Below are 18,699 nucleotides of genomic sequence, written 5' to 3' on the forward strand. Positions count from 1 at the left end.
AGACAATTCAATATTGGAGCAGCTGCAGATGGTAAAGAGCCATTTCCGGACCCAAGAAATGAGCACTGACTGGTGGATCACATCATAATGTAGGTTTGGGATGATAAGCGGTGGCTGCAGAACTTTCAGATGCTAGATGCATCCATGTGCTGAGCCCACTAGCGCATGGACACCCAAGGAGAGCTGCAGTGACAGCGGACAAGCAAACGGTGATCACACTTTTGAACTCTGCAACATCGGATTGCTACTGATCAGAGGGAAATCATTTTGGAGTTGGAGAATCCACAGTTGAAGGCCATTATCCAAGCACATAGGGCCACTAGTCATCTACTGCTATGCAGGACTCAGACTCTCTGCAACGTGCAAGAAATCTGGATGGATCAGCAGCAACGGGGTTCCCAAATGGCAGTGGAGCAAAAGATGGCACGCCTATCCCTATTTTGGCACCAGCCCACTTTGCCAGACTACCTAAACAGAAAGGGCTACTTTTCTATGGTTAAGCAAGTATTGGTTGCTCACTGGGGAGCTTGGCTTGTTTAGCCTAACTAAAAGAAGGTTGAGGGGAGATAGGATTGCTCTCTATAAATATATCAGAGGGATAAATACCAGAGAGGGAGAGAAATTATTTAAGCTCAGTACCAATGTGGACACAAGAACAAACGGATATAAACTGGCTACTAGGAAATTTAGACTAGAAATTAGACGAAGGTTTTTAACCATCAGAGCAGTAAAGTTTTGGAATAGCCTTCCAAGGGAAGCAGTGGGGGCAAAAGATCTATCTGGCTTTAAGATTAAACTCGATAAGTTTATGGAGGAGATGGTGTGATGGGATAACATGGTTTTGGTAATTAAATATTCATAAATAGGCCCAATGGCCTGTGATGGGCTATTAGATGGGGTGAGATCCAAGTTACCCAGGAAAGAATTTTCTGTAGTATCTGGCTGATGAATCTTGCCAATATGCTCAGGGTTTAGCTGATCGCCATATTTGGGGTCGGGAAGGAATTTTCCTCCAGGGCAGATTGGAAGAGGCCCTGGAGGTTTTTCGCCTTCCTCTGTAGCATGGGGCACGGGTCACTTGCTGGAGGATTCTCTGCTCCTTGAAGTCTTTAAACTATGATTTGAGGACTTCAATAACACAGATATAGGTGTGAGGTTTTTGTAGGAGTGGTGGGTGAAATTCTGTGTCCTGCATTGTGCAGGAGGTCAGACTAGATGATCATAATGGTCCCTTCTGACCTAAATATCTATGAATCTATGTTTCACCAATCCCAATGTGGGCTGGTTAGGGAATGTGCATGACACTCACCTCTTTAAGAGCACAGGACTCTTCGGAAAGCTGAAAGCGGGAACACTCTTTCCCAACCAGGGGGATCACAACTAGCTATACTGAAATACCTATAGTGATTCTAGGAGACCCAGCCTACCCTTTATTCCCCAGCTCAAAAGTTGTACACTGGCCACTTCAACAGCCCCAAGGAAAGATTCAGCTACCGGCTCAGTATGTGCAGAATAACTACTGAATGTGCTTTTGGTAAACTGAAGGGATGCTAGTGGTATTTACTCGCTAGATTGGATCTCAGCGAGAAAGATATTCTCAATGGTTACAGCAGCCTGTTGTGTCCTGCATAACACCTGTGAGGCAAAGGGAGAAAGCTGCCACCAGGTGGAGGTGTATTTCCAGTAGGGATAAGGAGGTTTTAGTACCGTTATATAAGGCACTGGTGAGACCTCACCTGGAGTACTGTGTGCAGTTCTGGTCTCCCATGTTTAAGAAGGATGAATTCAAACTGGAACAGGTACAGAGAAGGGCTACTAGGATGATCCGAGGAATGGAAAACTTGTCTTATGAAAGGAGACTCAGGGAGCTTGGCTTGTTTAGCCTAACTAAAAGAAGGCTGAGGGGAGATATGATTGCTCTCTATAAATATATCAGAGGGATAAATACCAGAGAGGGAGAGGAATTATTTAAACTCAGTACCAATGTGGACACAAGAACAAATGGATATAAACTGGCCACTAGGAAATTTAGATTAGAAATTAGACGAAGGTTTCTAACCATCAGAGGAGTGAAGTTTTGGAATAGCCTTCCGAGGGAAGTAGTGGGGGCAAAAGATCTATCTTGCTTTAAGATTAAACTCGATAAGTTTATGGAGGAGATGGTATGATGGGATAACATGGTTTTGGTAATTAAATATTCATGGTAAATAGGCCCAATGGCCTGTGATGGGTTTTAGATGGGGTAAGATCCAAGTTACCTGGGAAAGAATTTTCTGTAGTATCTGGCTGATGAATCTTGCCCATATGCTCAGGGTTTAGCTGATCGCCATATTTGGGGTCGGGAAGGAATTTTCCTCCAGGGCAGATTGGAAGAGGCCCTGGAGGTTTTTCGCCTTCCTCTGTAGCATGGGGCACGGGTCACTTGCTGGAGGATTCTCTGCTCCTTGAGGTCTTTAAACTACAATTTGAGGACTTCAATAGCACAGATATAGGTGTGAGGTTTTTTGTAGGAGTGGTGGGTGAAATTCTGTGGCCTGCGTTGTGCAGGAGGTCAGACTAGATGATCATAATGGTCCCTTCTGACCTAAATATCTATGAATCTATGAATCTGACTTTCAACAGCCAGATACAAGGGCTATTATAGAAGCCTGATGTGCAACTATGCGGCTGAGGGAGGCTTTGAAAGAGCCCTTTAGTGGTCAGCTGCAGTAGTGTTCTGTGCTGGAGGTTCTCTGAGCCTGGAGTTCTGGGTGCTGCTAAGAACTGTGTAGGGTTTGCTGTATGTGCACAAATGAGTGGGTATTTTCCTGAAGCTATGAATTCTGTGGTGCTTGGTGTGCATTTACAAGTACTGTTGTCTTTGATAATCACTATCGCAATATTTGTTGTGAACTCGTAAAGATACAGATAAAGTTCTATTTTTGGGTAATTAAATTGAGTGTGTGTGGGGGAAAACGTCAGAAATTCAAAACGCAAAAAACCCCACAGGTAACGTTATACAATTTTTAACATAATTAACGGGGTGATCATTTTAAATTAGAAAGGATGTAAACATTTATATCCATTTGAGTACACAAAAGTAGTTGTATGTGTAGCCACAATGGACAACTGTGTTCTCATAGATCAGTGCATGTGAAGCTGTGGCTTTCCTTGCTGTTCCCCAGCGTAGAATAGTAGGGGACACTGATGGGTCCCTTGATACCATATAGTATGTTGAGGGAGGGAGGGGAAGAAGTATAAGGACCAATGCTCATCGAGTTCTCCAAGGGCTGCAAAGATGGAGAGTCAGAGCATTTGGGTTTGCTGACTGAGAAGACCCTTTATGTCCTGCTGCATTTCCCTCTCCTTGCCCTGCCGGGACTCATGGGCCTTTCCTGTCCTCTTGGGTCTTTCTTCGTGCTGTCAGTCATGCCAAGCCCTTAGTTCACAGTCTGATGAAATACTGTTTTGCAAGATCCCGAGAGCCATGTCCTCCCTAATCCTACTCTCCCTTGTCCTCATGGTCATGTGTTCTGTGAGTGGAAGGGGCACTCACCAAGTCAGAAGCTGCTGATAAAGACAGACAGGTGTATCACTGGATTTACAGTCAGTGGAAAGAGAAAGTAAGTTTCTAAACTCCCTTTTCTTATTCTTGTAAAAAACACAAGAAATGCTTATTGACACTTCAGCTTTGGAGCACTTCAGCACAGCATAGCTCTCCAGCCCCAGCCCCAGCTATGGTACCAGGATCAAGGGATGATGTGGATTTTCTGTTGCAAGACACTATATGATTTCAGTCCCTATTCCACAGATATAACTATAGGGCAGTGGCACTGAATATTTGCACTATTTTCCACGAGCAGTGATAATTTTAGCTGATATCTCATTCTTCAGGGTCACAGAGGCACAAAGAACACAGCTGTTACTGTCATCCTGAAGCTGCCTGGGCCTACATGCCACTAGCTTGTTTACTGCAATGGTGCCAGCTGAACTCATCATGGAGTGGCATGGCAAAGTATCCTACCATAGAGGAAGAAATAAGGCAGTCAGTCATCTCTGGAAACCTTCAGGAGTAGATTACAGAGTATCTCCATGAAAGTTTCATAGAGATTTCTCAGGAGGATAAGAGGAATGTACCTATGCACATAGCGTACTGCATTGCCCACTCCACTTAACCCAACAGGGGAATGAAAAGCAGGTATCAATTCTAGTACTTTCTTGTACATCTACCTCTTCTCCTAAAACTAAAACAATGAACAGTGGATACCTTTGGTTTGTTAGCTTAGGGATGGGCTGGTGCCATCTTTAAATTTGATCACAACAAGAAAACACGTGCACACATACTTGAGTTCCTCCATGTTCGCCTGATGGGACTGGCTACACTGTGGCAGAGCCTCAAACAGGTCCTGGTTTGCAGCATGGCTAGAGTCTTCCACTGTGGCTCCCCTCAACTCCCTTTCTTCCTCACTGTTCACAGTAGGGGTCTCTGGGTCAGGAAGTTTTCCAAGGTATCCACAGCAATGTTCCCTCTAATTTTTAACAGGCCGTGTGCGCAAAAAAAAATATGTCTTCTGTGCCGCCGCTGAAGCAAAAAAAGAAAGCTGCTGCCAAAGCCGGAGTGCACGCAGTGTTTCGCCGTGCGCGCGGGGTTGAAGATCTGCGTGCGCGCGCAGACGCGCCCAGCTTAGAGGGAACCATGATCCACAGTAGTCTGTGGGGAGCTGATGGGGGTTTCTGCCAAGTACGGCATGCAGTTCCTTGTAGAAGCGGCAGGTCTGCAGTGCAAGGCCAGATCTGTTGTGCTCCCTTGCCTTGTGGAATGCCTCGCAAAGTTCCTTTACTTTTACGTGGCACTGCTGCTGATCCCGGTCACATCCCTTTGCCTGCATTCCCTGTGCAATCTGCTCCTAGATGTACATGTTTCTACAGCTGGTCCATGGCTGTGCTTGCACAGCCTCCTCTCTATGTAGGCCCAGGAGATCCAATACTTCCTGTCTACTCTGGGTGGGAGAGCATCTCATATGTGGAGCTGGTGGTCGGTTCAGCAGTTGCCCACAAGGGTGAGCTACTAGATGTAATTGCCAAGGTGGGCAATCAGGAAAGGTATTACAAAGAACATGGGGTGTGGGTAAAGGGTTGGTGGAGCGGCTTTTGGTCTTTCTGACCTCTGGGCATGGAGTTTAAAGTTGTGACAAGAGTGGTCAGTGTCACAGGGAACAGGACATTGTGGGACAGCTCATGGAGGACTGTTAGGGTTGACACAGGTCATGCAGTGTCTATACAGTACTTGCACTGTGTCAACCTCAGTAGGTCGACCATGGCTCTACACCATTCGGGAAGGTGGTTTTACTGTGTCACTGTAATGGAGTACTTACATCAGTAAGTGACAAATTTGAGTGTAGGCATACGCATACATAGGTTGATTGTAAGTCGCCTTGCGTCGACCTAACTTGGTGGTGTGACTGTCAAAGTTTGCATTGTTGAGGAAACTATATGTAACAGAGGGCCTGTATATGAGAGTTCAAACTGCACCTTTTCTATGGCAAATTTGTTCTCCATTGCCAAAAAATGACTTGTAAATAATGAGCCTAGAACTGACAGAGGAATCATTTTTGGGGTTAGAAATACTTTGTGGTTTATTTCAAGTGATTCTTTGGAACCAATATTATTTCTTACTCCTCTTCACCTCCACTACCACAAGAATTGCTGCCAAAATTTAAAAAGTTGTTAAGTAACCAACCCATGTAATTAAAGTAGATAAGCAGACCAGCTGAGGTACCAGGTGATGTGTAATTTTAGGAACTCTCTTCAACAGTGACCAAATATGAGAGATAAAAAGCACTAGCAGTTTATTACTACTGAAAGTAAAGAATTCACTCTCAATTTATACCCCGTAGTGTGGTCTATATTTTCAGTGTCTCTCTCGTAGGCTACCTGCTTCTCCCCACCCACCCATGATCTCCCAGATCATCCTCTTCTTCCATTCACAACCTGTAACACCTATAGCAAGTACAGTAATTACTTGTACAGAAAAATATTAAGACATTTTTAGCGGTCTTTTAGTGCCATTTAGCAACTAGAAAGGAGGAGCAGCTACTGGCACCACACAAGCAGCCAGTTCTCCATAAGCTACCAGAAAATGTTCTGCAGGTCTTCTGTTGCCCATGGACCACAAGTTAGGAAGCTCTGAAGTATAGAGATCTGCCTGCATCTGCGTAATGCATCTGCGTAATTTCATCGAATGCATCTGATGAAGTGAGCTGTAGCTCATGAAAGCTTATGCTCAAATAAAATGTGTTAGTCGCAAAGGGGCCACAAATACTTCTTTTCTTTTTGCGGATACAGACTAACATGGCTGCTACTCTGAAACCTGTGTAACTGTTACTGAACAGGTGCATAATTCAACTTTTCTTAAAATGATTTTTCAAAAGGCCATAAGTCAAAGTGACAGTAATATAAGAAATGAAAGATTTCTCCTCCACACAGACTGCCTTCCCTTGAAGGGTACTGCTCTTTACAATTTGTGATTTCAAGGTTAGTCTAGTCAGCAGAATACTCTGTTTGCATCACCTCAGCATGAGTACACCACTCTTAGGCTGCATACACCAAACATCAAACAACTAAAAGACCACAAGGGCAATATGCAGTGCCATTTTTGTCAAACCTGATCTTATCAGCACAAGATCTATGACCAATAATGACACTGAAGTCCTGACTGTTGACACTGACAGCAATGCCAGCATGCCTGTCTACAAATTGCCATGGAAGCAATTCAAGTTCGCTAGCCCACAACCTCGAACGTAACAAAACACAGGTGATCAATGGTGATCCTAACAGTCACAGTATCAAATGGAACTATAGCATGACTAATGAAAATGGTGAACTAGTTGAGTTGCGGGCAAATTCCTGCTACTTGAACTTAATTCACAACCTTAAGCTCCACAGTTCTTTCAACAGCTGCCCGTGGAAACAAGGCTACAACCCAAGTCTGGCATTTGTCAGCAACAGCATAGCTGGTTTGCTGAACAAACTTAGTTTGGATCCAATTCTACATTTGCAGCACCAGTCCATCACCATCCAACTCCATGTAGCCATAATGCCAAACTCAGTACCATTCTGGCACTGTTTTAATTTAAGAAAGTGGAACGGAAGGGCTTCACCAATTACCCTGATGCCATTGTAAGAAAGACCAAACCAATACCAGAAAACTACGATCAGCTTATCAGCGTGGTTTGCACTCTCTCAAATAATCATATTCCACAAGGCCGGGACTAACATTGAGTTATTGGATTGGTACGCAAAATACAAGCGGATGTTCGAAGTAGACCTATTAGCAGAGGAGACCATTGCAGCAAGCGAAGACCTGGTCTCTGAACTAAACGAGGAAAAACAGAAGTCATGGCAGAATCTCAGTGTGGACATGACTAACAGCAGTAAGCAAGAAAGGATAGCCACCCAGGGAAGTCAGAGCAACACTACAATATTACTGCAGACCAGTGCCCTGCCATTTTCTAGGAATGTGTGCGCGATCTGAACAAACAACCCAAGATAGGACTTAAGTGGCAAGAACACCAGAAGACTTACAATTCTGCAACACAGTCAGTGGCACTGGAGCAATTTTTATAGTAGGGGTGCTGAAAGCCATTAAATAAAACTGTAAACCCTGTATATGATGGAAACCACTTCAAGCCAGGGGGTGTGCACCCCTAGTTCCAGCACCCCGGGCACATTATATAATGTTCAAATTAACCTCCAGAATTAATGTCCTCAAGAATGGCAAAGCTGCCAGCCTACATGACATTCATATTGTACAAATGAAAAAAACACTTCAGACCAGCAATAAAGAACTGGGTACTCCAATTGTTTAACACATGCTCAGCCACATACAAAGTACCCAAGAGTTGGGGATGAGCACGTGTTGTGACACTCCTGAAGCCAGGGAAGGATGCAACAGAACCAAAGAATTTCAGGCTTATACCACTAAGTCACCTCTGCAAACTGGATGAGCATCTCATCCTAACCTATTATCACTCATTGAAAAGCACCTAATCTCAGAGCAAGCTGGATTCCGACCAGCGCATGACTTGCCTGGGCAAGCGCTATACATCACTCAGTACATCAAAGATGGCTTTGTAAAGGGGTTTGGTAACAGATGCTGTATGCTGCTGACAAGTCAACAAACAACACAGTAAATCACCAAAGGCTCCTTCGTAAAATACATACCACCACGACAAGAGACCACCACCTCATATAAATGACAATTGCAACTAGAGAACAGATGTTTTTACGTCCAACTATGCAGGAAGCAGAGCTGACGGTGGTAATAGAAAGACAGCCTACCACAAGAGAGCATACTCTCACCAATACAAATGATCAGCTGATCCATCCTGGCACAAGAAGTTTTATCTATGCAGACAACTTATGCATCACTGCCCAAGCCAACGATCTTGCCCAGAATGAAACTACACTAACATTGGCAGTGTCTGGGCTCTCAGTCCATTATATCAAGAATCAACTGTGCACCAACCCAGCCAAATCACAAGTGACTCCCTTCCCTCTTCACTGAGAGGCCAATAGACACCCCTTCCAGATGATATTGAGTTATCACTTGCCCACTGCTGGAATCCTGTCTAACTTGGAGTGATGCTAAACCACTCTCTCCTTCAAAGCACACCATGGAGAAGACAAAAGGCAAAGTTGGCACCCAGAACAACATAGTGAGGAAGCTTGCAAGTTCAATATGGGGAACCAACGCAGCAACAGTAAGAACCACCGCACCTGCACTTAGCTATTCAATGGCCAAATATGCACATCCAGTATGGGAAAGATTGGCTCCACAAACACGCTGGATCCTGTTCTCAGTGACAGCTACCATTAAATCACAGGATGTCTCACACCAACAAATGTGAACAGCCTTTATGTGCTTACTGGAGTTGCTTCAACAGATATCAGGAGAGAGGTCACAAGCAAAACTGAATGATTACGACAGGTCAGAGATACCAGACATCTGCTACATGGCCACACCACAGCAGTTGGCTGCTTGAAAAAAAATCGAGAAAAAGCTTCATCATGGCAACAGAACTGCTTAAATAAAAATCAATCACTGACAGCTACACAACTAGAACTTTCAGAGTAACAGCCGTGTTAGTCTGTATTCGCAAAAAGAAAAGGAGGACTTGTGGCACCTTAGAGACTAACCAATTTATTTGAGCATAAGCTTTCGTGAGCTACAGCTCACTTCATCAGATACATTCAGTGGAAAATACAGTGGGGAGATTTATATACACAGAGAACATGAAACAATGGGTGTTACCATACCGACTGTAACAAGAGTGATCACTTAAGGTGAGCTATTACCAGCGGCGGAAGGGGGGGGGGGGGGGGGGGGGGGGGGGGGGGGGGTGGGGGGGGGGGGGGGGGGGGAGACCATTTGTAGTGATAATCAATGTGGGCCATTTCCAGCAGTTGACAAGAATGTCTGAGGAACAGTGGGGAGTGGAGGGGGGGAATAAACATGGGGAAATAGTTTTACTTTGTGTAATGACCCATCCGCTCCCTGTCTCTATTCGTGCCTAAGTTAATTGTATCCCGTCTGCAAATTAATTCCAATTCAACAGTCTCTCGTTGGAGTCTGTTTTAGAAGTTTTTTTTGTTGAAGTATTGCAACTTTTAGGTCTGTAATCGAGTGACCAGAGAGATTGAAGTGTTCTCCAACTGGTTTTTGAACAGAACCACTAACCCAGGAACCTATCCTTGCAACAAAGCCCGTTGCCAACTGTGTCCACATATCTACTCAGGGGACACCATCACAGGGCCTAATCACATCAGTCACAATATCAGAGGCTTGTTCACCTGCACATCTACCAATGTGATATATGCCATCATGTGCCAGCAGTGCCCCTCTGCCATGTACATTGGTCAAACTGGACAGTCTCTACGTAAAGGAATAAATGGACACAAGATCAGACGTCAAGAATTATAACATTCAATTGGAATTGTTTCATGTTCTCTGTGTATATAAATCTCCCCACTGTATTTTCCACTGAATGCATCCGATGAAGTGAGCTATAGCTCACGAAAGCTTATGCTCAAATAAATTTTGAGTCTCTAAGGTGCCACAAGTACTCCTTTTCTTTTTAGAACTAGAACTGTGGCGCACACTGCTCAGAATACTCAATGAGGACATCATAATGCATACAGATGTTACCAAATGCCTTCCCTCAGGTGTGAAGGATTGGTCAGCCTTGAGATTGTTAAATCACCTCTGAACAAGAGTTGGCAGGTCAAAGGTCAATAAGCAGAAGTGAGGCTATTCCAATGACCCAGAACACATGACTGTTGTGAAATACAAACCATGGAACATCTGTCAGTCTGCTGGCTCCTGGAGGAACCATGCACCATGGAAGATCTCATCAGGGCTACATACCAGGCTGTAACATGTGCCCTTATATGGTGTAAGCCTATACCACAACCAGCAACCAATATTACCAAAAAGATATGTAAGCTACTCCTAGGCAGTTCATCTGGATTTCTTTTGGTGGCACTCAAGACAAAGTATTTTCTCTAGCTGCAGATTAGAATATGAATCAGAAGTAAAAAGTTTGATGAGCATCATATTAGGGAGAAGTAAAGCAAAGATGTAAGCCTAGCAATTTCTTGTATATTATTTTCCTCCCTTAACACAAGGGCCATCACTTCAGGCACACTTTTAAAGCTACAATGCAATATTGTTAGGTATCAAGAAAAATAAGCCTGCAGCTAAAATTCATGTGGCTTCCTATAACTAACCTGAGGAGACAGATCAGAAGTGATTTGGTCTGTGAAATCAGTATCTTCACTTTTGATTTTCATGTACCAGAGGGAAGCAATAGCAATGCTATAGTTAACAGTTGAGGAGACACTTCATTTCAGCCCCCCTTTTTCTTAGTTTTACAAATTACTAAAAAAACCTAACTTATCTCTGGGCTGAAATCCCATGCTTTCTCAGCCCAAAGCTTAAGTTTTCTCTTTCTTTGAAAGTTGGTGGAAGTTTGTTTGGCTGATCCTGAATTATCAGCATGGAGGATGTGGATGGGGAGAAAAGAGAGGATAGGTATTCTCATGCTTAAAAAAAAGTTCAGAGACGTGCTTGTGTAACAATTTTTCTTTGTTTTGTTTTTAACCTTGCCCTAGAGTCAACCCCAGTAAAGCCAAATGTTTTTGTGTGACAGGAGAAATAGTTTCCCTCAGGAACCATGACTGAATTGGACTGCCACATGTAACATAATTACCCATACCCATGTGTCAATGGACATCTGAACATCATTTTAAGTAGGATACAATGTGGTATTTTAAAGTATAAAACATAAAGCGGTGTCTAGGTTCACTAAGAACTGGAGTTGCTTACTAGTTCTTGCTGGACAAAATGAACTTTATTCTTTAATTAACATTCTCCAAGATGAATTTGGAATTTCAGGGATTCGTCTTCTTCTAGCTAAAATGCTTTCTTAGATCATATATGATCTGTAGGAGTGATATGTCTCCCAGATTTATACAACATACTTCCTCTTCACCTTTCCTATGGAAGAAGAAGAGGAGAACATGTGTCTAAGATTCCTCCTCTTTCCAATTTCCACCATAAGGCATATGGTGGACTATCCATATAAAGTCAAACCATGAGTGGGGCAAAGTACCCAGAGGCTGCAGAAGAGTATTCCATATACAATAGAGCCCCTATTTTACAAGCTAATTAGGGATCGAGTTCTTAAAATTAAAGGAGTACTTCTGGCACCTTAGAGACTAAACAAATTTATTTGCGCATAAGCTTTCGTGATGCATGAAGTGAGCCGTAGCTCACGAAAGCTTATGCTCAAATAAATTTGTTAGTCTCTAAGGTGCCACAAGTCCTCCTCTTCTTTTTGCGAATACAGACTAACACGGCTGCTACTCTGAAACCTGTTCTTAAAATTGAACATCTCAAAATTACAGTAGATATAGTGCACAAGTTGTAGTATAGTGCACTATATCGCTTTGTTCTTCAGACAATGGCAAAGCAATTTCCAATACATTGAAGGCAGCAGAATGAGCAAGGATGTTGACTTGTTCTTCATCAACACCACTTTTGTTAGGTGATTCTTTCCCCCCCGCCCATTAGGAAAAATAGTTGGTATAACTGGTCGTTTGTAAGACTGGTGTTCATAAAAAAAAAAAAACATAAAAAAGGAGGTTCTGTGATTCATACATAGATTTCTCATCCCTCCTGTAGCTTGGACTCAAATGTGAAATTGCTGGAAGAGCGTTTTGGGTAGTTCTAATGCAAATGAACATATCAAGCATTTTAAAAAGCTTCCCCCTACTTTTTAGGGCTCCTTTCCCCATACCCCCTCCAGCGAAAGCAGTGGATTAAACAAGAGAAGTAAACAACTAAATTGCTGAATTAAGTGGTGGCAGTGTTCCCTGATTCATTTGTCTAGCCTTTGGGGATAGTCCTGTTAGATAGAGAATGACTTGAGATCCACTGATCATTTTGGATTACTATATTTTTATTTACAAAGACTATAGTATTAAGTAAGAAATTTCCAGTCAACATTATTCCTTTCTCCCCACCTTTATCTCATGTTGAGATTTACAAAGTCTTCTAAACTAAAGCCAGGAATTTGGAATAGCAGTACCCAAGTGAAAAGCCAAATATAGTACATTTATGCTGCAATTGGAGGGGGTGGGGGGGAGATTCGGGGGTGGGGGGGAGGGAGGTTAGGGAAATAAGATTAAAAATACAGAAAAAAGATACTGTAAATGGAGATATCCCCATCATTTCGGAGTCTATGGGAAGCACAGAATAGAAGAAACCAAGTCCAGGAAAACAGGAAGCTAGTCTTCGCATGCAAGTGCACAGCAAGTATTTTATATATTGCTGTTTGTCATACAAAGAAGTATAAAACTTGAGATGTATTGCCTGCACCACCCACTGGGGAGTGGAGCTTTATTTCACTAAAGTTAATCATTTGGCTATCAATACTGAGGAGTGAGAAGACAAAGCAGAACTGGTGAAGAGGAGGAGAGGGGGAAAAAGTGAATAAGCTTAGATAGCCAACAGCTGTCTCATGAGAACAGCTGGTGAAATTTCAGCTATATACTGTTTCTACAGGACCAAATATGCTACTGAATGAATCTGCTTAACTTCACTCATGCTTGCCAATAAAAAACAACAAACAAGTTAGCTGTTAAAATAAGTTCTCTCAAGACTTGAAATTGTATATATTTCTATCTCCTTGTGTACTAGGATATCAGCTACTTGCAATTTTAAGAGTACGTAACATATTCATAATATACCCACATGACTTAACTGCAATCATCATCATCAATACATACATTTTACAGATCTCAGTACTGCATCAGATGTAGCGTATTTTACATTTTTTTCAAGACCTCATATAAGCCAGGGGCCACCCAGGCAGTTCTGTGAATTCCTGTAGCTGTAAGCACATCTGATTCCTAGTCATTATTAGTCAAGAAAAAAATTCAAGCCATACCACAGAATATTCTATAGAAAGCCTCTCATAGCCATTACATAAACATCACCTTTTGTGTAGAGTCTAAACCTCAGCTGAAACTGAACAGAAAAAGATTCTCCAGTGCAAAGTTAAGACAGCCAGATTCTGGCAAAGCAGATGCTATAATGTTTCAAACGAGAACAAGGTGCAAGTATTGTTCTGCTATTAATGTACAGGCCATCTATAGAAGAGTTTTAGGGATGCCTTTAAAAACTGTATGCTAAGGGTAAGATAAGTTATGTAGAATTTGCTGACAGCCAAAAAAAAGGACTGAATAAATTTTTTCCTTGGATGCATGAGCCTTATTCCTAAGACTGTTTCAAGGAGGCTGTGGGGAGGAAAAATTTGCTAGAAAAGGAAACAGGCAAGTCAAGCAACGTTTGAGTGCATCTCCCTAAGTGAAGATGTTCAAAGAATACTGCAGTCCGTTTACTAAAAGTAGCTGGTTATTGATCAAAGTTAACTTATTGACTTGTAGTACTCCCATACACCATGTTAGACTCAAAACCTAGAAAGGCTTCCCTTGAAGTGCAGCTTGTGTAAGTAACCAAGAGCTTTGACAACGAGGAGTCCTTGTGGCACCTTAGAGACTAACAAATTTATTTAGGCATAAGCTTTCGTGGGCTAAAACCCACTTCATCAGATGCTTTATCAGAAAGAGTGCCCAGGGTCCCACACTTCACACCCCACCCACCAGGGGAAACAAGGGGTAACAATAACAATGGACTGTTCCAACTTAATTCTAGCCTCATTAAATCACTACTATTGTTTTTCTAATTCTCAGTGAAAGGAACTTCACAGAAATCTGCCACATTAAGTTTAAAAAAAAAAAAGCGCGCCACGATAATTATCAGCCACATTAAAAAAAGCCAAAGGCCAAGATGCTGCCCCTACAATGCCCCCCCCCTCATTTATGTATTTATTGTTAAGAAACCCTTTATAAAAAAAGCCAATGTGAGAGTTAAGAATTAATTTTTCTTTTTAAAGAAATCAATCTAGGACATCTAGGACTAGAACACTGGTCACTTTATGCCTTAGACAGACCGTAGATGGATGCAGTCTGGTAACTCAAAATCTTTTCCTTATTTTGTCAATTCAGTAACAAGAAAAGTAGCAACCAAAGGCAAGCTGATTAGTCCTATGGCATGAAAGTGACTGTCTATTGCAAAACACTAAATCAACAAAAATTTTAAAATGTTTTAAGTTTTTCTGATATTGTTACTGAAGCAAAAGAACTAATCAGCAGGCCACATGCTACTTAAAACAAATCTTTAAAAAAAAAAAAATCCAGTCTCAGTTTTAAAGAACAAGCCTAGCTTCTGAGATGCATGTTTCTGACTGCAAGGCACTACAGCTCACAAAGGGTTAAGCCCTGCCATTTTGGTGCCATTCACGGATATGTCCATTAAGGGTGTTACATAACAAAATGGCAGACCTTAACCCTTTGTGTCCCATACTTTCACCATGCCTGAGTCAGAAATGAACATACCAATCTGTTCAGGGAATCAACACCTTTTGGATTATGAATTTTTTATAGGTTTCAGGGGAAATAAGTGAGCTTGTTTAGGCTCATTAAATACCTAGGATTAAAAGCAATAGAACTTGCCTAGGAAGTTGTCATGCATACTTTACACAAAAAATGCCAAGACACTTCAAGAAAAAAAAAGTTTTAAGTCACCATCACTTTGCTAGCAAAGAAAAAATAAAAATGTGCAAGCAGACCATTTATGATCTGCCATTAGATTTCAACCATCGCAGAGAACGTTGTGGTGACTCCAGTCCAACAAATTAGCTAAAGAAAGACACGCTGCTCTGGTTTAATGTTTTTTAGGGAAGAATTCAGTCTTCGGCTTTGCTACAGTAAACTCACTATTAATCTTCTTGTGTTTTTTTGGAGCACACATCTATGGTAATCCACTCATTCTATACCTTGTTTTTCTATATTGTCAAAGCTAGCTTTATTTCCGTCACAATAACTAAGCATCATGATGTGGACTTAATATAAACATTGTGTTCACAATGCAACAGCTCACAATTCCTTTTTTTTAAAAAATTGGTTATTATGAAGTAATTCAGTTGTCAAATTTAAACTTGACAAAAAAATTACTCTAGAACATTTCTATTAAGATACCTTACGTATTTCTTCTGAAATCAAGCTCAGAGCTTCATACTTCTATACATGAATGGTAAAGGGACTTCCCTAGCTGAATTCCCATGGAGTAACAATACCGCTGCCTGTGGTGCAAATTCTGTTACTATTCTACTGGCATGACCCCCTTTAAGCCAGGGGAGCTGCACCAGTACATCAAAAGCAGAATTTGGCACCAAGTTTTAAGAAGCCTATAATCCAATCGACTCTTAATGTACATAGTGATTAGGAGTGGGCCTTCCATTAACGGAAAATTAGATCGTCTCATGTAATGTTAGTATCTGTAGTAAACATTTAATACATTTTGTTCTTGTTTTAACTATCATTAATTGCAGAACCCATCTGAAAATTGCTAAATATTCTAACTTCAAGATGCTGTTGATAGTATATATTTCTTTCAACTGTGAACTACATAAAAGCCATTAAGTATTTTTCAAATCACATAATACATCACAGACACACATTATCCCCAGATGTTTTGATAACATGGGTGTTCAACACTCAGCCAGAGGACACAGCCTGACATTTTATAACACTCAACTATGATTGTGTCATCCTGACACACATTTCCTAGCTTGTGCTGGAAAAGGGTTTTTCCTATGTTCTGAGGCAAAGATTTGTACCCACAGGTTTTCACCTCTGGGGTGGAGATTTTCACTATGATCTGTTCTCCTTTTTGGTAAAGCACCTTAAACAAGCTCAGAGATGCCCACCTTACCATAAGACACAGCAAAACAACATTAAAATACTATACTAAGAATTCTATACATAAAGACAAAATAATATAGCTCAGGACACTTGAAATAGGTGGAGTGTAGAGAAAACTTTATCAGACATTCTCCAACCATCAAATAAATTTGTTCATATTAATAAGTTAGCCTTCTCTGTAATAAAGCTAAAAATAAACTTTAAGCAGCTATATAATATATGGCCTGACTTAATTTCTAAGCAACAGAAAATCTCATCCTTAGTTTATGAATGACCAGGAGGAATTCTTTACTGATCTCCATCTCCTTGGTCATTAAAGGACAATTTAGAGGCACTGTCTTTACCTACCTGGTGAGAATTCTCTGAATAGTGCGATTTTGACTTAATAAATAATAATATTAATAATAATAAAGGGAGTCTTTCACTCACATGTAAATTAAAATGTTTACTTTCTTTTTTATAGACCAGTTTAAAGAAAAACAGCAGTGTTTCCTAGACAAACTTCTAGGAAAACATCTAAATATGTTAAGTTCACACTTCCTTATTAGAGACACTGATCAATGAACAGAGGAGCATTAGGATCTTCCATTTTTTTAGTGAGAGATTAATATGCTCAGCATCCCAACAGAGACTCTCAGTGCTTTGGAAATTTGGGTTCATAGCAAGTGAAAATCTTTTAAAATGTTATAAGTAAGGTCAGAGTCACAGCAACAAATAAATATTAACATGAAGTCAACAGCTTATCTAGCAATCTCTGCAGTGCACACTGAAATAAAGAACACAAGGGAGACATTCCCATTTTGCACACAAGCTGCCTGAATGTGAGCAGAGTATTATCGGAGAAGGACCTGGGCTGGACGGACCATTTTTTAGGATTCGTAATTAAGCCATTATTATTTGATCATTTATCTTGTGTGTTCAGCACTGTCCAGGACATAAAATGCAAAAAGATAGAAAGGCAGGGCACACAGAAACCCAGAGAAAGGTGCTGACCCTAGAAGGGATTCTCCACTTCCTCCACCCTCCCTTTTTTTATCATTATTAAATAAAATGAAAGCGTTGCCTTCATATTTTTGTCCTGAGACCCATGGCTTTGTGCTAAGGAGTTGTATGTATTTCTAGAAGGCATGTAGTAGCACTACTTATGCTGGGATCAATTTGACTCCTTTTCCCCCAAAATAATCTCAGGATCAGGCCAAAAGACAGGTGGGTGTGAAATCTGCTGAAACCTCAAAAGTCTGGGCTGCAGCATTATAAGAGATTTCAAAACTCAGAATGGCAGTTATGAAGCACAGTCAAAATTGTTACTTGATCATAGTCTACAAGTACCTGGGGAACTGAAATTTGACAAGAGGACTCTTCAGGCTAGCAGACAAAGGTGTCAGAAGAATCAATGGCTGGAAGTTGAAACTAGACAAATTCACACTAGAAAGAACGTGCAGATTTTAACACTCAGGATAATAAATCATTGGAATCTCTTATCAAGTTTTGTTGTTGCTCCATCACTTCTTGATTTAAAAATTAAGACTGGACTTTTTAGAAAAAGATATGCTCTAGTTCAAGCACAGCTAGTGAACCTGAAGCAGGAATTAATACAGAAAAGTCCTATAGCCTGTATTATGCAGGCAGGCAGACTAGACAGTCTCCCTTTAATTGTGCAGAAACACGCTTTTAGATGTTCTGTAGAGTGCTACATCACCATATGAAAACTCTAGGACTGAAACATTCACATGACCTTATGGTAAAGAATACCGAGGTGTGCCAGCAGAAACAGTTAACTGCGGCCTACTTCACATGTAGTTTTTCCACCAAGAGTCCAGTTTCTTAGTAGCTTAAATGTTACATATTAGTGAAAAATCTCCCCATTTCATTTAACTTTTTGGTCTCATGAAAGGAGGTGAAGAGGTTACTTTTATTTTTTTTTGCCCAGAAGTGTCCACTGCTTCCCGCCCCTCTCCAAATTAAAAAAAAAAAAAAAAAAAATTCATTTCTGCTTCTCAAGATTCTTTTCATAGTGCCACACTGTCCAGATTTGGGAACATATGAGAAAGAGAGAATGGGAGTCATACCATAAGGTAAGTAGTGCCTCACATTTGTCAGCTTGTTTGTAACATGTTGCTTTTAAAATTTGGTGCAAAGTTAATTTTTAAAATGCTTGGAAAAAGCGAGGATTACCTTTATGTAACAGGTTTCAGAGTAGCAGCTGTGTTTGTCTGTATCCGCAAAAAGAAAAGGAGGACTTGTGGCACCTTAGAGACTAACAAATTTATTTGAGCATAAGCTTTCGTGAGCTACAGCTCACAGTGAGCTGTAGCTCACGAAAGCTTATGC

At 41.2% G+C, this 18,699-nt stretch overlaps 1 protein-coding gene across 19 annotated transcripts in view; it reads right to left on the minus strand.

The window, feature by feature from the left end:
* The window catches only part of GATAD2A (GATA zinc finger domain containing 2A), a 112,350-nt gene that overhangs the window by 46,022 nt on the left and 47,629 nt on the right, over positions 1 to 18,699 (minus strand). The window lies entirely within an intron of this gene.

Source organism: Chelonia mydas, chromosome 25 (genome assembly GCF_015237465.2).
Source record: "Chelonia mydas isolate rCheMyd1 chromosome 25, rCheMyd1.pri.v2, whole genome shotgun sequence".
Lineage (NCBI taxonomy): Eukaryota > Metazoa > Chordata > Testudines > Cheloniidae > Chelonia > Chelonia mydas.